The sequence below is a fragment of the Arctopsyche grandis genome, chromosome 7, assembly GCF_051622035.1.
Source record: "Arctopsyche grandis isolate Sample6627 chromosome 7, ASM5162203v2, whole genome shotgun sequence".
NCBI lineage: Eukaryota > Metazoa > Arthropoda > Insecta > Trichoptera > Hydropsychidae > Arctopsyche > Arctopsyche grandis.
The window spans coordinates 18,507,056-18,525,072 of record NC_135361.1 but is presented as its reverse complement, the minus strand read 5'-3'; the positions used below and the strand labels follow the sequence as shown (position 1 = coordinate 18,525,072).

Genomic DNA, 18,017 nt, shown 5'->3' with positions numbered 1-18,017 from the left:
AAACTGCATGAAAGTTTGAAAAATACTTTATGTAGAACAAATTAGGATTAGAATAAATGGAGATACGTACATATGTATCATCATTTACAGACATTCACTATCCACTGCTGGATTGTCTTTGTTTTGAAAACATATTTTTCTAAATTCATTCACCTCTTTTCCTTTCGGCCCTATCGGGTTTCATTCCAGTTGAGACTATATGGTGTACCATTCCAGTACTTCTTTTATCCACCTTTCGTCCATTCTTCTAGCCATGTGACCCGTCCATTGCCATTTCAATCTCTTTACTCACTCAACAATATAAACTAGACTTGTCTTCTCATCCACGTATTCCGTTTCCTATTTATCTTTGTTATTCTGAGCATACAGCGTTCCAAACTTCTTTGAGTTTTTTCGTTCAAAAATGTATGCCTTAAATTCCATTTAATTAACCCATTTAATTCTAATCAATTTTGCGAGGTACATGCGAAGAATCCCACGGCATTTTTTCAAAAAAAGGGATAGTCTTTATTTTATTTTTTATTTCAGCTAATATTCAATTCTCGGTATAATTTTTTTTGTGATGTTTAGTGTAATAAGTAGAGGTAGGATAGCCAAGGTGCCGCTCATTGTTCCATTGTTGTAAATCCTTTGTAAAAAAGGTTCGGCAAACCTTTAACAATGCATTTACAACATTTGAACAATACACGGCCCCCTCAGGCTCCGGTGACTAGTAATAAGTAATATTTATATAAAGTTTATAGAGTAAAAAAAATTAATGAATACAGTAATTTTGTTTTTAAAATAGTAATTTTGATTCATCCAAGTAAAAATAGTAACGTTGAACGACTTTTGAATATTATTTTTAAATGTAAAGTACAAATAAGGTCAAAAATTCTAAAAATAAACTTTGTTTATCCTGCAAGCCGCCGGTGTGCCAGTTCCTTGCTTTATGTCGCAGCGCAACAAATTGCTGGGAAATGCTTTTTCGGACATACAATAAAATACTTGAAAACTGATACCTGGTTATCTCGAGATGTTCAATATGCAGTAATGACATAGCTTTAAATTAAACCATTTTCGGCGATGGTAAATAAAATAAAACATGACTTCAAAATGTGTTCGAAAACAGGGACCGATAAATCGGCCCTGTGGGATCAAATGGGATAAAAGCTGTTTACATGTGAATCGAATGTTCTACATACAATGTGAAACGGTCAATCGCACGGGGAATTATCATCACTTAGCAAGAAATGTTGGTGTAGAGCTGACTGTAAGGAGATAACGTTACAGTTGACGCACGGACAATGTTGGCGAGCGAGTGTAGGAGGCAACAACTCATAAAATTAAGCGATTTGGCTGCCCCTGTGAGTTCAGTGGGGCCGTGAGCGGCGTGCGTTGCGCACGTGCGCTCTCATAAACACGTGTGCGCATGCGCCAACAACACATTGCTACTGTCACTCGAGAACAGTGCGCCGACACCGGCTGTCAACAAACGCGTGTCACATCAACCCCCAAATCTACTTTTCACTGGACTCTTTATTATCCGCTGTCATATTGCGCGTTCGGACTGTCAGGTTGCATTTGTGAAGTTTCAGTGCCGTGACGTTTCGGATATCGGAGAAAAGTCGCCGGGATTCGCTCACCCCCAATGTTTACGTTCTCTTCGGAAGTAAGTTTCGAGCTTTCGTCCATTGACAAATTTTCTTCGCTACTTTGCTATTATCGATCGATGAAAGTTTTTGCTCGCGATTTGTCACTGGCAACTTTTACAATGTTCTATTTAACCGTTGCTAAAACAATATTATTATATTTATTTGAGCACAGCCTGAAACTCTACATATGAGCCGTCGTATTTAAAATTGGCGGAAGTTTAATCTTCAGTTTCAAAAACACTATTTCTGTTTGACTTGATTCACGAATTGTTATGACTTCTTTTAATTCGATATGTCCGTAATCTCGGAAAAGCAAAATAAACGTATTACATACAGGCCTCTAGTATTTTTAAATATTGTTAAACGCAAAATTATTATATATTTAATGTTTTGCAAAATGCTTCTTTTGTAAGTGGACTTTCGCCACTTTTAAATATAACGGCTCATATATTGTTCTGCAAAAATACTATTTTCAAGTAATTTCGTATGTAAATTGCGCAAAATAGTTATTTTATTTTTTATATTGAGTCACATTGACAACTATCCCCAATTCGTCGATATGGCCAAAAAATTTAAACGTACTTTAAATAAAACATACATACATACATAAAAATATATATACATATACAAGTTCATTATGTGTATGATGTTCATAATGTTTCAATTGTCTGGTTTTGGTAGGTTTGATCCTTTTGTAGAAATCCATATCTAATTTGTATGTATGTATATATGTAGGCGTTCAATGAATTCTATATTTACAATTTTGTTAATTTGATCTGATTTTTTAATTCAATATTAAAAAAATGTTCATAAATACGTTCTGTTTGTTAAATGAGACAAAAGTATATAAAAATACTCTTCATAAGTTTTAATTAATATGACAATTTTGCAGATTTTCTAGGCATTTTGAGAATGTTGGAATTGAGTACACTTATCGACGGAGCCGTTTTGGCAAAGTTTTGCGATTTGTAATTAAGTTTCTTTGATCTTTTAGATAAATTAGCTTGGTATTTATTTATATCTATGCATTGAATTTTATTATAATGGTATAATTAAGTTTGGTATATAAGTGAAGTTAATTATAAATTTATATAAAGCAAAGCCGGAAATATGGCCGATTACGAAACGTTCAAATTCATTAAAAATAATTAATTAAAAATATTTTATTATATAGAAAATAAAGACTATGTAATAATGTTTCATTTAATAAATAAAACATTTTATAATAAATTTTTAATCATATCAAAAAATAATATCAATTAAAAGATATACATATGTACATATGTACATAGATTGAAGTGCCACCGCGTAAACACGAATGTAATTTAATAGAGTGCGGGCGCATACACGAACGATTATAAAATCTGATTTAATTTTCAATGCAACGCACATAATGCGTAAATTTAGTATATGGATGAATAATAATGAAATAGACACCGCCAAGTGGACATAAATATATTTATTTATTATAAAGGAATTTTCTCATATCGTTTATTGGCACTTTATGCGCATTGACTCATCTTGTACAATATTTCATAATGTAATTGAGGAAATATGGTTGGATTGTTGCATCAAAGACGACTCGATCTTGCGACCTGAGCAATTATCTTACAACGATGTGTGTGTTTATGCTTTAATTAACGTTAAACGCTTGTGATGTTCAAAAATGACACGAGCGTGTCTAACGGCGATCTTAAATAGATTTTCAAAAGTTGCAAGCAATTATTTATGTTTTATTTTTAATGAACAGTAAAAATTAAGTGATGTATCGAAAAGCCATAAAACTACAATCAAAACGTTTAATCGCGAAAAAGTTCAAAGGAACGGAAAAGCTTTCGTTGCCGGAAAGTTGTTTGTTTTTCTTTTGAGCGTTTAAAACGCGAAACTTAATAAAAGTCCGTTAATGAATAATGCAATTTGACATTTATTATGCGACATTTCGCCACCCGTGCGTTGCCGCTTCGAATATTATTACAAAATTATATTTATTTTTATCGGTGAATGGTGCTAAAGGTTCCGCTATTAGACCATTAATTTATTTGTCAACGTTTATAAGTCAGCGCCGATTATATATTACAGAGATTGAAATGCTCACGTGTGTATACATACGTGCATGTATTTAAAGATAAATATAAATAAATTTATGTTATTGCTGTACGGGGGGCGACACATTTTGAGAAGTGCTTATGAGTGTTTATAATTGGAGGAAACCCTCTTTGAAAACATCAATCTACCACATCATCGTCCAATTAAAATTTTTCAAAATTCACCGCGAGCGTTTGACATACATACATATGTGATGGATAGAACGCAGATCTGCAACATTTTTTTTCAGCAGTGATAAAACTTTATACATATGTCGTTTTGAAACTGCCTGACTATTTCTATACATTTTTTTTAAATGGAAAATTTTAATTTCTGTTAATTAATTAGGTATAAAAATATTTATATACATACAAACACGGTTATATGGAATTGTATCAAAACTTTTAATATATTTACATTTTGAGAGTATCGTAGCTGTACATATGTATGTGTTTGATTAATTTAATGTATCGAAACCAAACACCTTGTTCGTAATTTATGTATGTAAATAGTAATTTTATGTTTTTAGTTCAATTTATAAGCGATTCATTAACATCAATTACAGTATTATTGTTTTGCGTATGACAAAGCAATCTAATTAATTTTTTAATTATTTATTTATTGGATTTTTTTCTAGTAACTTATATTCAATGGGTGTTGTGCACATGTATGTACATACATATACCTTTTATCTCTTCAAAATTACTTTTTTTTCTTTCTTATTGTATTATATTACTAGTGGTTTTACCCGTCTTCGCTCGGTATTTGTAATATAACCCGCTTAAACATGACTAATCTATGATTTTATTGAATAGCTTTATTTTATTTAAATTTATTTCAATATTTATTTGTTTTTTTTTTTATTAAATTTAACGTCACGGATTCTACAAACCAAAACTTACAAACATACATACAAAGTCTCTTTCGAAATTATATATTAGATCAACATTTTAAAGTGGTTGTTAAGTGAAGTGGAATATTTCTATACAATTAGCTATCAAACTTTTTTTTTATTTTAAATAAAATAATCTTTTCTTTTAGAAAAATACTATTATATTATATCAGTAGGTACTTAGAGCGTTTTACTTATTTTTTTTGCTTTGGAAAATATGCTAATTGCTTTCAATTCACAGTAAAGGATTAAAAACGGCACTTGTTGTACTTATCAACGCCTCTTTAGAGCACTTTATTACGTCGGTTTCACAAGTACATATATATTTGTTTTTTAAATTAGGAATTAAATTCGGTTTTTACTTTTTACGGGAATACAAAACCATTTTAAAAAAACTGATATGATAAGATGGTTCGATAAGAGGTTAGAATTGTTTGAAAGTTTTTGTTCGGAACAAGATGAGAAGATTCGAGCAGTCAGTCCGCTCTTTGTTGATCATCTCGAATACAAAAACTCGTATTCGATCGCATGTTAGTATAGCAAGTCTGGGATTATACAGGGAGGGCGCTAGTCACGCCACATTCAATACAAAGTAACATTATTGTACAAATCGCATTCATCTACTGCGATCTCTCTGTCTGCACTGCGCTTTGTTCTATTTGGACATTCTATAATTATTATTCGCAAAGTAGAGATGGTTGGTCATCCGCGTCTGCTCTTCTATTCGACTTTTTTTATTATTTTCTTCGTCTTCTTCTACTTCGGCGATGTCTTTTTTTCGTGATGCTTTCGTCTCACTCGAGTTAATTGCCGTCAAGTGTCAGACATGCCTAGAGCGCCGAGCCATTAGCGCCGCGAGCTTTTGATGTGTGAAAGCTCCGACAATTAGAACGAGTCGTCGGGATTCGAATCCAGAAGGATAAAACCCGCTGGAAGTTCGTTTGTTTCGTCTGGAACCCGTCCCCAGTTTCTTTTGGTCTTTTTGAACGGCTTGAATCGCCGCCAATAATTCGGCCGTTTAGTATCTAGATTGCTCGGACAACTTTGTATGCGGATAATGCAATGGTCGTTTTTCAAGTTTAATATACAGTTTATTGCAATGTGCATTTGACACATTTATTTATCGGATGTCGACGCTCAAATGATATTAATAAAATACACGTTTAAATCATTACACATTGCACTCTTCAGATGAGATTAATGAAAGTAAGCAATATGCGTTTTGTATTACATATACATATGTACATATATGCCTAATTGAAATATGAAGTGTATGAGTGAGTTAATTAGTAGATTAGTATATGTAGTGTATAATAAAATATCCAATTAAATGTAAATTAACTTAACAATGGGTATATTAAAAGTTGCGCTTGTGATCAGTATACAATTACAAAAAATTCGTATTATATTTAAAATCGACTTAATTATTGAGGTAAGTAAGAATTTTTTTTTGCTTTTATTGAGGTTTAATTCAGGAAAAAATGTGTATGAAGGTATAAAACAATTACACTGCAATTAAATAATTGACTTTAAAATTAGAACTATTTTTAAATGGTTGAAATTTTCGTCTAGGTTTTGGCAAGCCTTGTATACTCTTATTATACAATCAAGATTGGTTATATTTTTATCAGAATTTTAATCAAAATTGAGCACGTTCTTGTGTTTAATGACATTATTATACATTTATCATGCAAATTTTTGTACCGAAACATCCAGTATCAACATTTTTCATATGGGATTGCACTATTGGATTTATCCATTTACCGAACTTTATCATATTTAAGACCACACGAGACTACAATAACACGTACAAGTGATACTTTAATCGGTGTATGAGTACATAAGCATACATATGTACATATGTACGTTTGTCTGCGTGTTCAATTCAATGTGGGTCCACATCGGGCGCACATGCCCATGCCCCATACATCATGTAAATAAATAGACACGTTCGCGGTCCTCGTTGATTCATTTGTTTAATTAAACGCGAAACGAGCGAGCTGGCCACACCGAACCCATTATGAATTATTGACTCAGAGATGCGAACGGGCTTTAATCTGCTAGCAGAGCTTTTTCCAGCCCCAGGACGGTGAGGTTCATCCTCGCTAAACTTCGCGATCATAAACCTCCATACCTGTCTGCAATAACATAATGCCGGAAAATTCTATATGTATAATATATACTAGTGTTTTTACCCGGCTTTGCTCGTTATTTGTAATATAAACCGCTTAAACATGGCCAGTCTAATAGTCAACATTTTATTAAATTTATTTGAATAGTTTAATTTTATTTAAATTTATTTGAATTTTCATTAGTTTTCTTATTAAATTGAACGTCACGGATTCTACGAATCAAACAAACAAACAAATTGACATACATATAAAGTCTCTTTCGAATTTATATGTTAGATGTATGTTATAGTCCGTGTTCACTCCGGTTCGTTTATGAACTTACTAGTTTGTTAAGACACAAACTATAGGCTTTAATTTATATGCTCAAAGTACAAATCTATCTTCAAATAATGCCCATCAGGCGTCTTATGAGTAGAGGTAGGACTGGAAGCGTGCGTTTTTCCAGGAAGCAGGGCATTTTGGGTCTATTTTCCAGGAAACAGGGCAAACTACAAAGCTAGAGAGCATAAAAAAAGGTTCATCATAAAAATGAACAAAGCACAATGAACATTGAACGGTGCAAAGTTGGTCCGCTCTTTACTTATGAGTAGAGGTTGGACCAGAAGCGTGCCGTTCATTGTTAATTGTTCACTGTGCTTTGTCCAATTTTATGAAGAATTTTTTTTTTGCACTCTAGCTTTGTAAATAGACCCAAAACGCCCTTATCCTAGGAAAAAGCACGATTCCGGTCCGATCTTTATTTATGAGCAGTGAGTGGCGGTAGGATGCGCCAGATCGAAATAGATGGGTTTCTTTTGTTAACCTTTTTTTTGCTCTCTAGGTTAACAATAGAAATTAACAATAGGATCCCGTTTCAGCGTATTTTCGCGCCTATCTCTGCTTATGAGTAGTCACCGGAGCTTGAGGGGGCCGTGTATTGTTCAAAGGTTGTAAATGCATTGTTGAAGGTTTGCCGAACAATGGATAGCACTGTGACTATCCTACCTCTACTTATGAGTAAAGAGCCGACCCAGAGCGCGCTGTTCATTGTTCACATGTTGTAAATGCATTGTTAAAGGTTTGCTGCTGATTTTAATCCAGGGTTCGCATACATGGAAGATGAACGATTGAGAATACTCAAACTTATGTAGTTTGCGCATGAACAAACTAGATCGTTTGTCAATTAACTCTTTTGCCGTACAGTATAACTAAGCCAGGTTGGATAATGTATGAACAAACTAGTATGTTCATGAACAAACGATATGTACAATTGGATTGTAAAATATACAAGTTGAATCTATTCGACTTTAATGTTATTATTGCATGCCGTCGGTTCCAGTAACATGCTGGTAATAAAAATAAATTGTACATACATAGTTTTGTTTATTTAGTTGCTTTTAATTGGTTTTGCCACTTCTGAAATATTTCACATGATGAAATTATTGAAATAATATCGATTGAGCCATATGAAATCGTCTATTATTTTTGTATTTTATTTGATCGAATAAAATATATCATTTGAAAAAGTATATGTTCCTTCATATTTGGTTTTTCAAAAGTGATGCTTCAAACACAACAACTACAGCATATGTACATATTTGTTTGAATGGTTTTATACTTACAAATATATAGCTACTTATATTTTGTTTAGTATGTAATAATATAATTTAGCCGTTAATCAATAAATATTATCTTTTGAATTTGTCAAATATATCATTGGATATATGTAGATCAAAAGCGAAAATTATGTATTATTGATATTCCATTTTCATTTACGATTTCATTACATTTTTCTCATCATGAGATGCAGTTTGTTTCTTATCTCAATACATGAACTAAGATATTGTCTACATTATGTTATTTTTTACTTTCATGCTTATTTAAGGCGTACATATGTAAATTTTAAATTGCACAACTGCCCGCAGCGAATTTTCCACATGATGGCACATGCAATGAAGATCTGGAATATAAATCGTCTTTTTGTCGAAATTTTCTCTTCTAAAATACAAATCGTTTTCGGAGATGGTGCAATGCAGCTTATCGTAAGGGTCAATTGCATTAGAGAGAAAAATATATTTAAACTAAAAAAAAATGTCGAAGAGTCAAGTGGCCGCTTCTGTGAGTGACTCTCGACCGTTTTCGCGAATTAATCAATCGATTAAGTGATTTTCGGTGTTCGAAGACGTCATCCTTGACGGCTCGAGTGTCGAGCAATTTGGAACGTTAAATAATAATTATCATCATAGACGCAGTTTGATTTTTTTGTGTAAAAAAACGCGCGCGCTCGTGAAAGGGTTAAAGCGCCGCACTGTCGACGTTGATAGTTTCACACTTGAACGTTCACCTTTGATAAATGGAGATTTTTAATTAAATATTATGCGTATATTTTCCGTATCTGAATAATATTTCGGTCAACACTTTGGACATTGCGGTTTGTTTTAAAGGTGGCACAGAAGCTAGTGAAGGGTTTGTTTGTATTACAAAATTTAAAATAGTAGAATATGTTAAATTGAAAAACGTCTGTTTAGTTACTGTGTTACAGTTCGGAATTAAACTTCGTAGGAGGTAAATCCCCTGCAATATTCGATGGAATAACTAACGGAGAAATACCTTCCCCATGAGATTTTATGACATAACGCGAGTTAAAACGTGAGTTTGTGTTATCGAAAAAATACACATCCTCAAACTGTTATTGGTCTTACAGTTAAACTAAATAAAACGTCATTGGTTTATTTTCGTTAATCAATTATCATTTATGTACATATTTAAAACGCTTTACAATTTATAATAAAATATGATTTAAATATATTTTCAATGATTAGGAGCTGGTTGAACGATTTTGCTAATATTATTTTCGGAAGGAGGTATCTTAAAACATCATTACAGAAAACTATATAATTTCACTTATTCTCACCTTCGACAGAGCTTATTTTAAAGTTTTCAAGTATTTTTTGAATATTCTCATCTATATTCGCATCTTTTCTTCGGGCAAGTAAATTGAAATCTATCAATAATGATACCGAGGGATTTTCATATCAACATATTATAAGTTATAAATAAATATTATAAATTAGCTCATCTTTGGAACATACACATATCGGAATATTGTCTTTATTTCTATTTGAAGATTATAAAAATTTCAAACTTCATCTTAAATAAAACTGCTATTTTATATTATATTCCATTAAGGGTTACCTCTGAGCTACACCTGTGGTATTAAACTTTTACATATGTATATATATATATATACACAAATTTAAAGATTCCAATTTTTTTAAATCATATTCAAATAGTGGTGACATGGTGGTTAGGATGTTTTTTGTTAATTTGTTGAGAAACAGTTTCAACAATGAAATCAGATAAATTGGAAAACTCTGATAGAAAAGGATCGAATTTGAGTCGCAAATATGGACGTCTGATTAGCAACACAGAAATACTTCCGAATAAATTATTTTCAATGGAGGTCAACCCAGGGCTAGAACTAAGGAACCTCTTGGTGGTTAGAATTAACGCAACCACTATTAAATTAATTTTGCTAGCTGATGATTTACAATAGTGCCGCATTTTACTTCTGCATCTGCTAGGTTTTAAACCGTAAAGTTTGAGTCTATGAATTTTAAATTAGCTGTGTTTATATTGCATGGGATACGAGTACTTTGTGTACGATGTTTATAGCACACACTTTATTGTTAACGAGTGTTGGCCTTTTCGATTGACGGCGTCTATGCGTGAAAATTGTGTCGACATTTATTGCGTGCACGAATCACTTTAGATAGGATCTTCGTACGCGATTACGCTATTATATCGATAAGAGAGTGGCGATGCTCAAACTTTCCCACATCTCAATGAACTTTACCATTGGTTTCAATTTCGGAGTAGAAACTAAAAGCTCTCTGATAATTCACACCGTAATTCAAATGGATTTTTATTTTATCTTCAACTTTTTAATTAGCAGTTTTTTTATTAAGTAGTCTTCGAAAGTGGCGTTTCCATTTTTCAAGAAACAGGGCTAACTATTATTATTATCCTACAAAACTAGAGGTCAAAAAAAAAAGGTTGACAATAGAAATTGACAATAGTGAACCCATTTTTTTCCAAATAGAAACCGGCTGCCGTTCCTTTCATAAGTGTGTATTTACTAAGATTTCTGATATCCCGGACTGTTTCAATCCCTGGGTCACGGGATGGAGCTTGGGATCGTCCCCGGGATTCTCGGTATCCCGTGACATATGATGTATTTTTTTTTTCAATTTAATATATTTTTTATAAATAAATGTATTATGTACATACATATATTAAAAATAATTGAACAATATATTTTTTAACTGGAAAAATATAATTATCAAAGTGAATTTATTTCTCATAGCTTCATAAAAATATTAAAATATTAAAATGAGAATTCGAAAACCTTTTTCTAGATTTGGCAAAAATACTTCCAGCATTGGAATACTCTTTCGATTTCGGTCGAAGCTGGTTTAATTGATAGTGAAAAGAGACGAAAATAGATATGTTTTCATATTTTTTTCTCCATGTATGTATGTATATTTTTATTTCTTTTTTAATATCTCTTATAATAATTTCTTATTTAATTCTTCATTTACCGTCAAACACACAATTGCCTCATATTTATCTGAATCTAAGAGTTTCTTCCATTATGGAATCGTCCATACAAGTATAATACACTCATTTCATAATAGTTTCACCGTAATATGTACATACATACATATATACATATATTCGCCTTCATTCGGTACGTGGGATATCGAAAATTCCGCGAGTTTTCGGGAATTTCTGTCCCGGGTCGACCCGGGCAGAAATCTTAGTAAAAAATCTATATATAAATATAAATCCCTTAAAACATCTATATATCACCCTTATTTGAATATTATTTTAAAATTATAATCTATATTTTTATATGTGTACAAGTTTAAAACCTTTCAAATAGTAGGCGTCGCTTTAGGGCAACCTGTAATGGCACCATGGTACAAATATAAATTTCATGTATGTACGTTTGCCAAGTGTATGTTCATCGAAGACACTTGAAGTCACCATTATCACACATTTAGTGTATTGTGTGACATTGTAGAATACAAAACATCCATTTTTATCTGTAGCTGCGCCAATTTCGGATGTCTTATAAATACGAAGATCGGGGCTTGCAATTTTTAGCTTTCCGTATATGTATTGTATTATAGCATACGAATACGCATTCTGTGTTCAACACAGTTTGACAATCGCAGATACTCGTACGTGTCATAAATACGAACATTTTTAACGTGTTCGTTGCCGAGTTGCTCCGTTCGATCCGACCGCATTAATTATTTGGCCGCCGTTGTCCGGTTTAATTTGACCGGGGCAGGGTGAGGGGTAGGGAGAGAGGAGGGTTGGGGGTTGGGTGGAGATCAGGGTACGTGTTTATTGTAAAATTGAAAACATTAATTAAAACAAACACGGATAAAACCGCGCTTTTTTAATTACGAATCTTTCACGTGCGACGCGCAAAAATCATATTAAACTTCCACGTCTGTCTGAAAATCCTTCTCCTCCTCCTCTTCCCCCAATTCGGCACTTCCGTGACAGTCCTCCCCCTTCCGGTTTGCTATTCCCCCACTGCCTATTTCGGTTCGTCCAATTTGTAAATCGATTTTTGGCAAATTCGTCGCCGAAATTCGTTAAATCCTGCGGATAATGAAGATAATAGATACTTTTGCATTTTCATTGTTGGCGTAAGGGAGGCCAGCACACAAACATAACATATTAAGTATAGGTGCTCTATATTTTGATAGTAATTTCTTATTTTCACTACGCATTGTAGTGAATTTCTGGTCTCATCATACGTTGTATTGCCTGGTACTATTCGATTTTCACGGTTGTATACATACATATGTATATGTACATAAATTAGTCTTTCACTAAATAAAAAAAAAATTAAATACCTTTAAAAATTGTTTGATGAGGGTAAAAAGGAAGATTGGTAGGCAGAATAAATGTTTACTTTCAACGTGTGCAGAATGAATGTTTTTAAATTTTTTACCAATACTGAAATGTATATTATTATTATATCATACATGATCTGTTGTATACAAAACATATTATATCATACACAATCTGTTGACAGACTAAAATTTTCTCAAGAATAGTTTGGGGGACGCTGAGTTATTCAATGAAGAGCTTAACGTATTTAAGCGAGCAATCTGCTTAATAGCCCATTTACACCGATGAAAATGATCATGAGCACTATAATATTATAATAAATTGTTATGCGAAGTTTACACCGGCGGGCACTGGATATTGCCGGTCTAAATATATTTTATGCACACTTCGCCTCGGAAAATTCTCAGATATTGGGTATACGCATCTTTACGTAGCTCCGAATATATACATACATACATATATCGATATTTACAGGTATTTTAAATTAAATTTTATTTAAAAAAGTTATATATAGATTGTGTGCTTCTTTATCTTAATCTTAAACCAGCAGCATATATCAATGGTTATATCCCGTATGCTACTGACTAGACCTTGGATACGTGACAAAGGACTATCGTTTTCTATCACAGTATGTATGCTAATTTATCTGATTTCATTGAAACAGTTCCAACAAATCGCCAAATGTGTCCTATCCCTTTCGCAAAAGTTAAGCATCTCGATTTTTGCAAAAATTTGTCCATAGATGTCTGTGGCTGTTAATCGTTTGACCATAGATGTGGTGTTTAAATAAATGGGTTTATACCTGTTTATTAATAAATAATAATTAATAAATAATTCTTAATCTGTATAGCACATTCGTCGCGTTGGAGCAATCTTGAAGACGAGTGTGCATGATTGATTAAATAAATAAAAAATAAATCTTTCTTCTTCAGTTATCATATTAAATTGTCGCCAAGGTTGATGATTTCAAAAGGTTGTGCCATGATGGACGACCGTATGCCCTCTTGCCGCATATTTTGACATTTCTAGTTTATATATTCGGCATGACGTGGCTTTCTGTCGCATTCGCTTGTGGAAATGTTCCATTATTGCGATTTCGAACTTGACCCGAAGCTCACAAAGCGAAGCGCATCCGAGAGAGTCGTATGCGGTTAGTCGTATTGCAGTCGTTGAAGACATTAGAAATGCATTCGATGCTAGTTTGCGGCCAACAAATGCAATGTACACCTAATCGTAAATATGAACGCACTCACATTATATACATTTGTATATTAATAAATAATAAAAGCCCGTCAAACGGGTAAATTGTTTCCGTTGGCATTTGTTTGTAATTGGATCGATCATATCGCCCGAAGCCTCCTCTGGCCATTGTTTGCATTTGTTTTATTGCGCGTTGCCCCGACATTTCAACTAGTTGTATGCGCGAGGCAGGCCTTTGAACTTTCAAACTGATCGTATGTATATTGGTTTATGCATATCCAATATTCATTATACCTTAATTAATTGAATTAATTTCGCTGGACAGATTCGCTTTAAACCATTTAGGAACGCTACAACATTCGCTACGTATACGTAGTAAAGAATCATACAGTACAATTTTCATTTTTAAAAGGACGGTAACAATATTAAAATATTCATAATTATTTTGACCATTTTGTAAATTGGAAAAAAAAAAATACTCGTCTAGTTTAAGTTTTTCCGGCAAGTTTCTAACATGGAATTTATAAAATACTTACCGCACTGTGATGGATAGCGAGTGACGAGGTCTTATATTTTATTTTATTTCTTCAAATATACTGAATGCATATTTGATGTATTACTCATCAAAACCTCTATGATTTGAATTATGTCATTGAGAAATAAAAACATTGTTCAATATCAACATAAATAATTATTTTCGCGGGAAGCCGTTTGTACACGTGTCTCACAGATGCGAGATAGAGTAGGAATTTAGTACGCGCCGCGCTAAACGATCAGAGTATGAATGATATCCGCCTTGGAATAACGCCTCTGCGTCAGCCGTCATTTTTTTATTTATTTCTTGCACTTATTTTATATTATTCGATTAAACATAGTAAAATGCATAGTAAATGATTTTATAGCTAATTACAATAGCTCAAAACACACATTTTCAGCTGGACGCTTAGCGTCCATCACAGTGGCAAGTGTAAATAAGGTAATACTAATTTAAACTTTATTTAAATCGTCTGTATATAAGTTAATTAATCCTTAAGAAATTTGAGTTGTTTAAGCTTAATTTTTTTCTGTTGTCAAAAATCATTTAAAAAATTCTTTAAGAATTTTGTAATGAACAAATGTGATTATAAATTTTCGAAATATTTTAATTCCAAACTCGAATTATAAATGACGATTCAATTAAATCTATGTATACATATATTTAAAATAATAATAACTTACATATGTTTTCTCACATATGCAAGTAAAACACTAGTTATTCACACACAATGCAATTATTTAAAACATTTCTTCAGGTACATACATATAGGTACATACAAAAAATATTTTAATTATAATTAGAAACAATCAATATATTTTTATACGAAAAATATATTTAGCAGCGTGGAATTGGCATTATGTCGACGGAACGGATTACGTTTCCGTATCGTCGATTTTCCGATTTCCTTCAGTGAATTTTCCGCCGATTTTCACACAATATCATCACAAGCGCTGTACAGTGAACCTAAGAATTTACTTATTAAAATATGTTGCTACATTCACTATTAAACAAAGCAATCAAATGAGGTTTTGATACGAGCGCGCGCTCTCAACTCAAGTAGGAACAATAAGCGGGCGTTAAACGGTGACCCGCATACGTTAACTATTCACATCAGGGGTAAGCAAACGGTTAAGACGTTCACTCGTTCAAATTTCATATTTAAACTTTACTTTAAGTTTGAGTTTCATCTCGAGTTTACATCTCGAATCTTCACAGCATTCATAGTTAATGAAGTAGGATATTATTTTCACGAAATTTACGCTACACACCCTAAATGTACATACATCTCGTATAACGCATATTTTATTTTATTTATAATTATGTCATAGCGTCATGATAGGTCGTCCTTAATTGCCACATGGCTAACCGTGTATATGTATATGTATAATATCCAAAAACATGATGTAATATATGTATGTATGTATATTATTTACAAACATGCAAGCAAATGTATTGATTGCAACAATCAACAAATTCGGATTAGCCGATTAGAGTTTGCAAAATATGGGAGGGAAAATGCTGGAAAAGTGTCTTGGTTAGACAAATTGGCAATCTCTATTTTTATGTTATATGTATGTATATGTATACAAAAAAAATTATCCACATTTGATGTTATTCAAAAGAACATACAGTGCCGTGGGGAGAAAACCTAGGCGATGTGAAAACAATATTTTTTTGTGGGTGGGGACTTATTTTCCAATTTTGAAATAAAAATTCTAAGTATGGCTAAACAAAAAAAAAAAAAAACAGGATATAATAATAAGAAAAATAAAACATAATAAAAAACAAAATAAACGTAAATATAAAACAAATGTATGTATTATCAAAAATAAATACAACAATAGAACACGTTGCGATCTCAAACTAAACAGATCCCAGTTAGCAGATATCTCGTTGAGGAGCTTGATGCCATTAAATTGATACATGTCACAGGAGAAAAGAACAAAATTCGGCGTCTGATGTACTTGAGCCGGCTGGGAATATTAGAGCTCAATTCTGTAAGAATTTGGGGATTGCTCATCAAACCAACTAGTAATTTAAAGAAATTCTACCACAAATACACTATTAACCTAGGATAGAGCCAAGGATAGCGACCGTTCACTATCATAAAAGTATATATGTGAGAAACCTCCTGCTTTCTCTCAATTCTCAAAAAATTGACCCATTCTACTTTACATATAGAATTATTAATTTTTGCAATCTCTAAGATTAGTCAATCGTTTATTAGTGATAATTTTGATTGTAAAAATTTAATACAAATATAATAAAAAAATAAATTTAATGTATTGACAAATATATTGATAAGATCTGGCTAAAAGGAAAATATTACAAATAATTCATCGCAGTGTTATAATATAATAAAACGTCAAAATTGAATTTGAATTATTTATAGTATTGAAAAATTATTAAATAAATCGTTTAAATTTTGAACGAATTTTTTTGTATTTTTTTTTTAGTCTTTTGTTTTTTTTCGCTTAGTAGTGATTATGTGTAATACATATCTTCGTGTATATTGAGATTTTTTAGTTTTATGGAAGTCAAAACGTTCTTTCCATGAAAATGTTTTCGATCGCTGCGATAAGGACTCACTCGTAAGTAATTGCCATAATTTTCATACCGAGGCGTTGATATATTTATATATTTATGGTGATTGGCTACTGAATCGAAAACCCACCTACCCACACCCACTCGCATTAAACGCGCTCGCATTAACAATTTCATATGTTTATTTACGCGCAAATGGGCGTATCATCACGCCGCATTTCCCGCTTTACTTTATATTGCGAATTCATCGCTAAATTATAACTTACACAGGACCTGCCTACTGTGAGCAAAACGTACCTGCAAAATATAAGGTGACCGAAAAACATCATCTTATTTTCTTCGAATAAAATTTATATATGCCATATTGCCATGATAAGCCACACTAAATCGATTACTGTGTCCATTTTGAAGTAAATAAATTGGGAAAAAAGAAAGAAAGATTTAATAAACATCCAGATTTTATATTATAATAGCGAGGCATACTCGTAATTATCGAATAAATGTTTCGATTCTGAACAAGATGCGAACCCACGACCTTTCGTCTGGTAAATCATCCCTTAACCAGTGACTTACGCGTAGGCTACATTGTATTTTATTTTGTAACAAGATTTTTTTTTATTTTCTATATATACATACATATATATGTATGTATATATAGAAAATACCAGGAAGGCATAAGAAGGTTAACCCCAATGCGCTTTCCTGGTCAATTACAAACATCAATAAACAATTATGTTTATACAGTATCGTAGAGACAGAGAGGGTAGCATTTTATAATATCAGCAAATTCGAGATGCCGTGTGTGTAAACTTGACAGTAAATAAGATATCGTTTATTTATAAACAATAATATGTAAATAAAATATACAAAGGAAATGTATATTTATATACTCTATTTATTTTTTTAAAAACAGAAACGTTATTATATATTTATTTATCCATTATAGATGGTTATATTGAAAATACAAAAAAATAATTGAGCTATCGTTACTATAGCAGTCTAAAATAATCATGAAATTTATTTCAATTTTTCTTGTATACTGTTTCAGATAGAAAATATGATTTTTTTCGAACGCAGTA

At 32.2% G+C, this 18,017-nt stretch overlaps 1 protein-coding gene across 1 annotated transcript in view; it reads left to right on the top strand.

Annotated features, from left to right (window-relative positions):
* Nucleotides 1-1,348: 1,348 nt before the first annotated feature.
* The window catches only part of NK7.1 (homeobox protein NK7.1), a 138,188-nt gene continuing 121,519 nt past the window's right edge, over nt 1,349-18,017 (top strand). The window contains exon 1 of the mRNA XM_077434176.1: nt 1,349-1,651. The gene's annotated coding sequence lies outside the window, so the exon portion shown is untranslated. The remainder of the gene's footprint in view (nt 1,652-18,017) is intronic.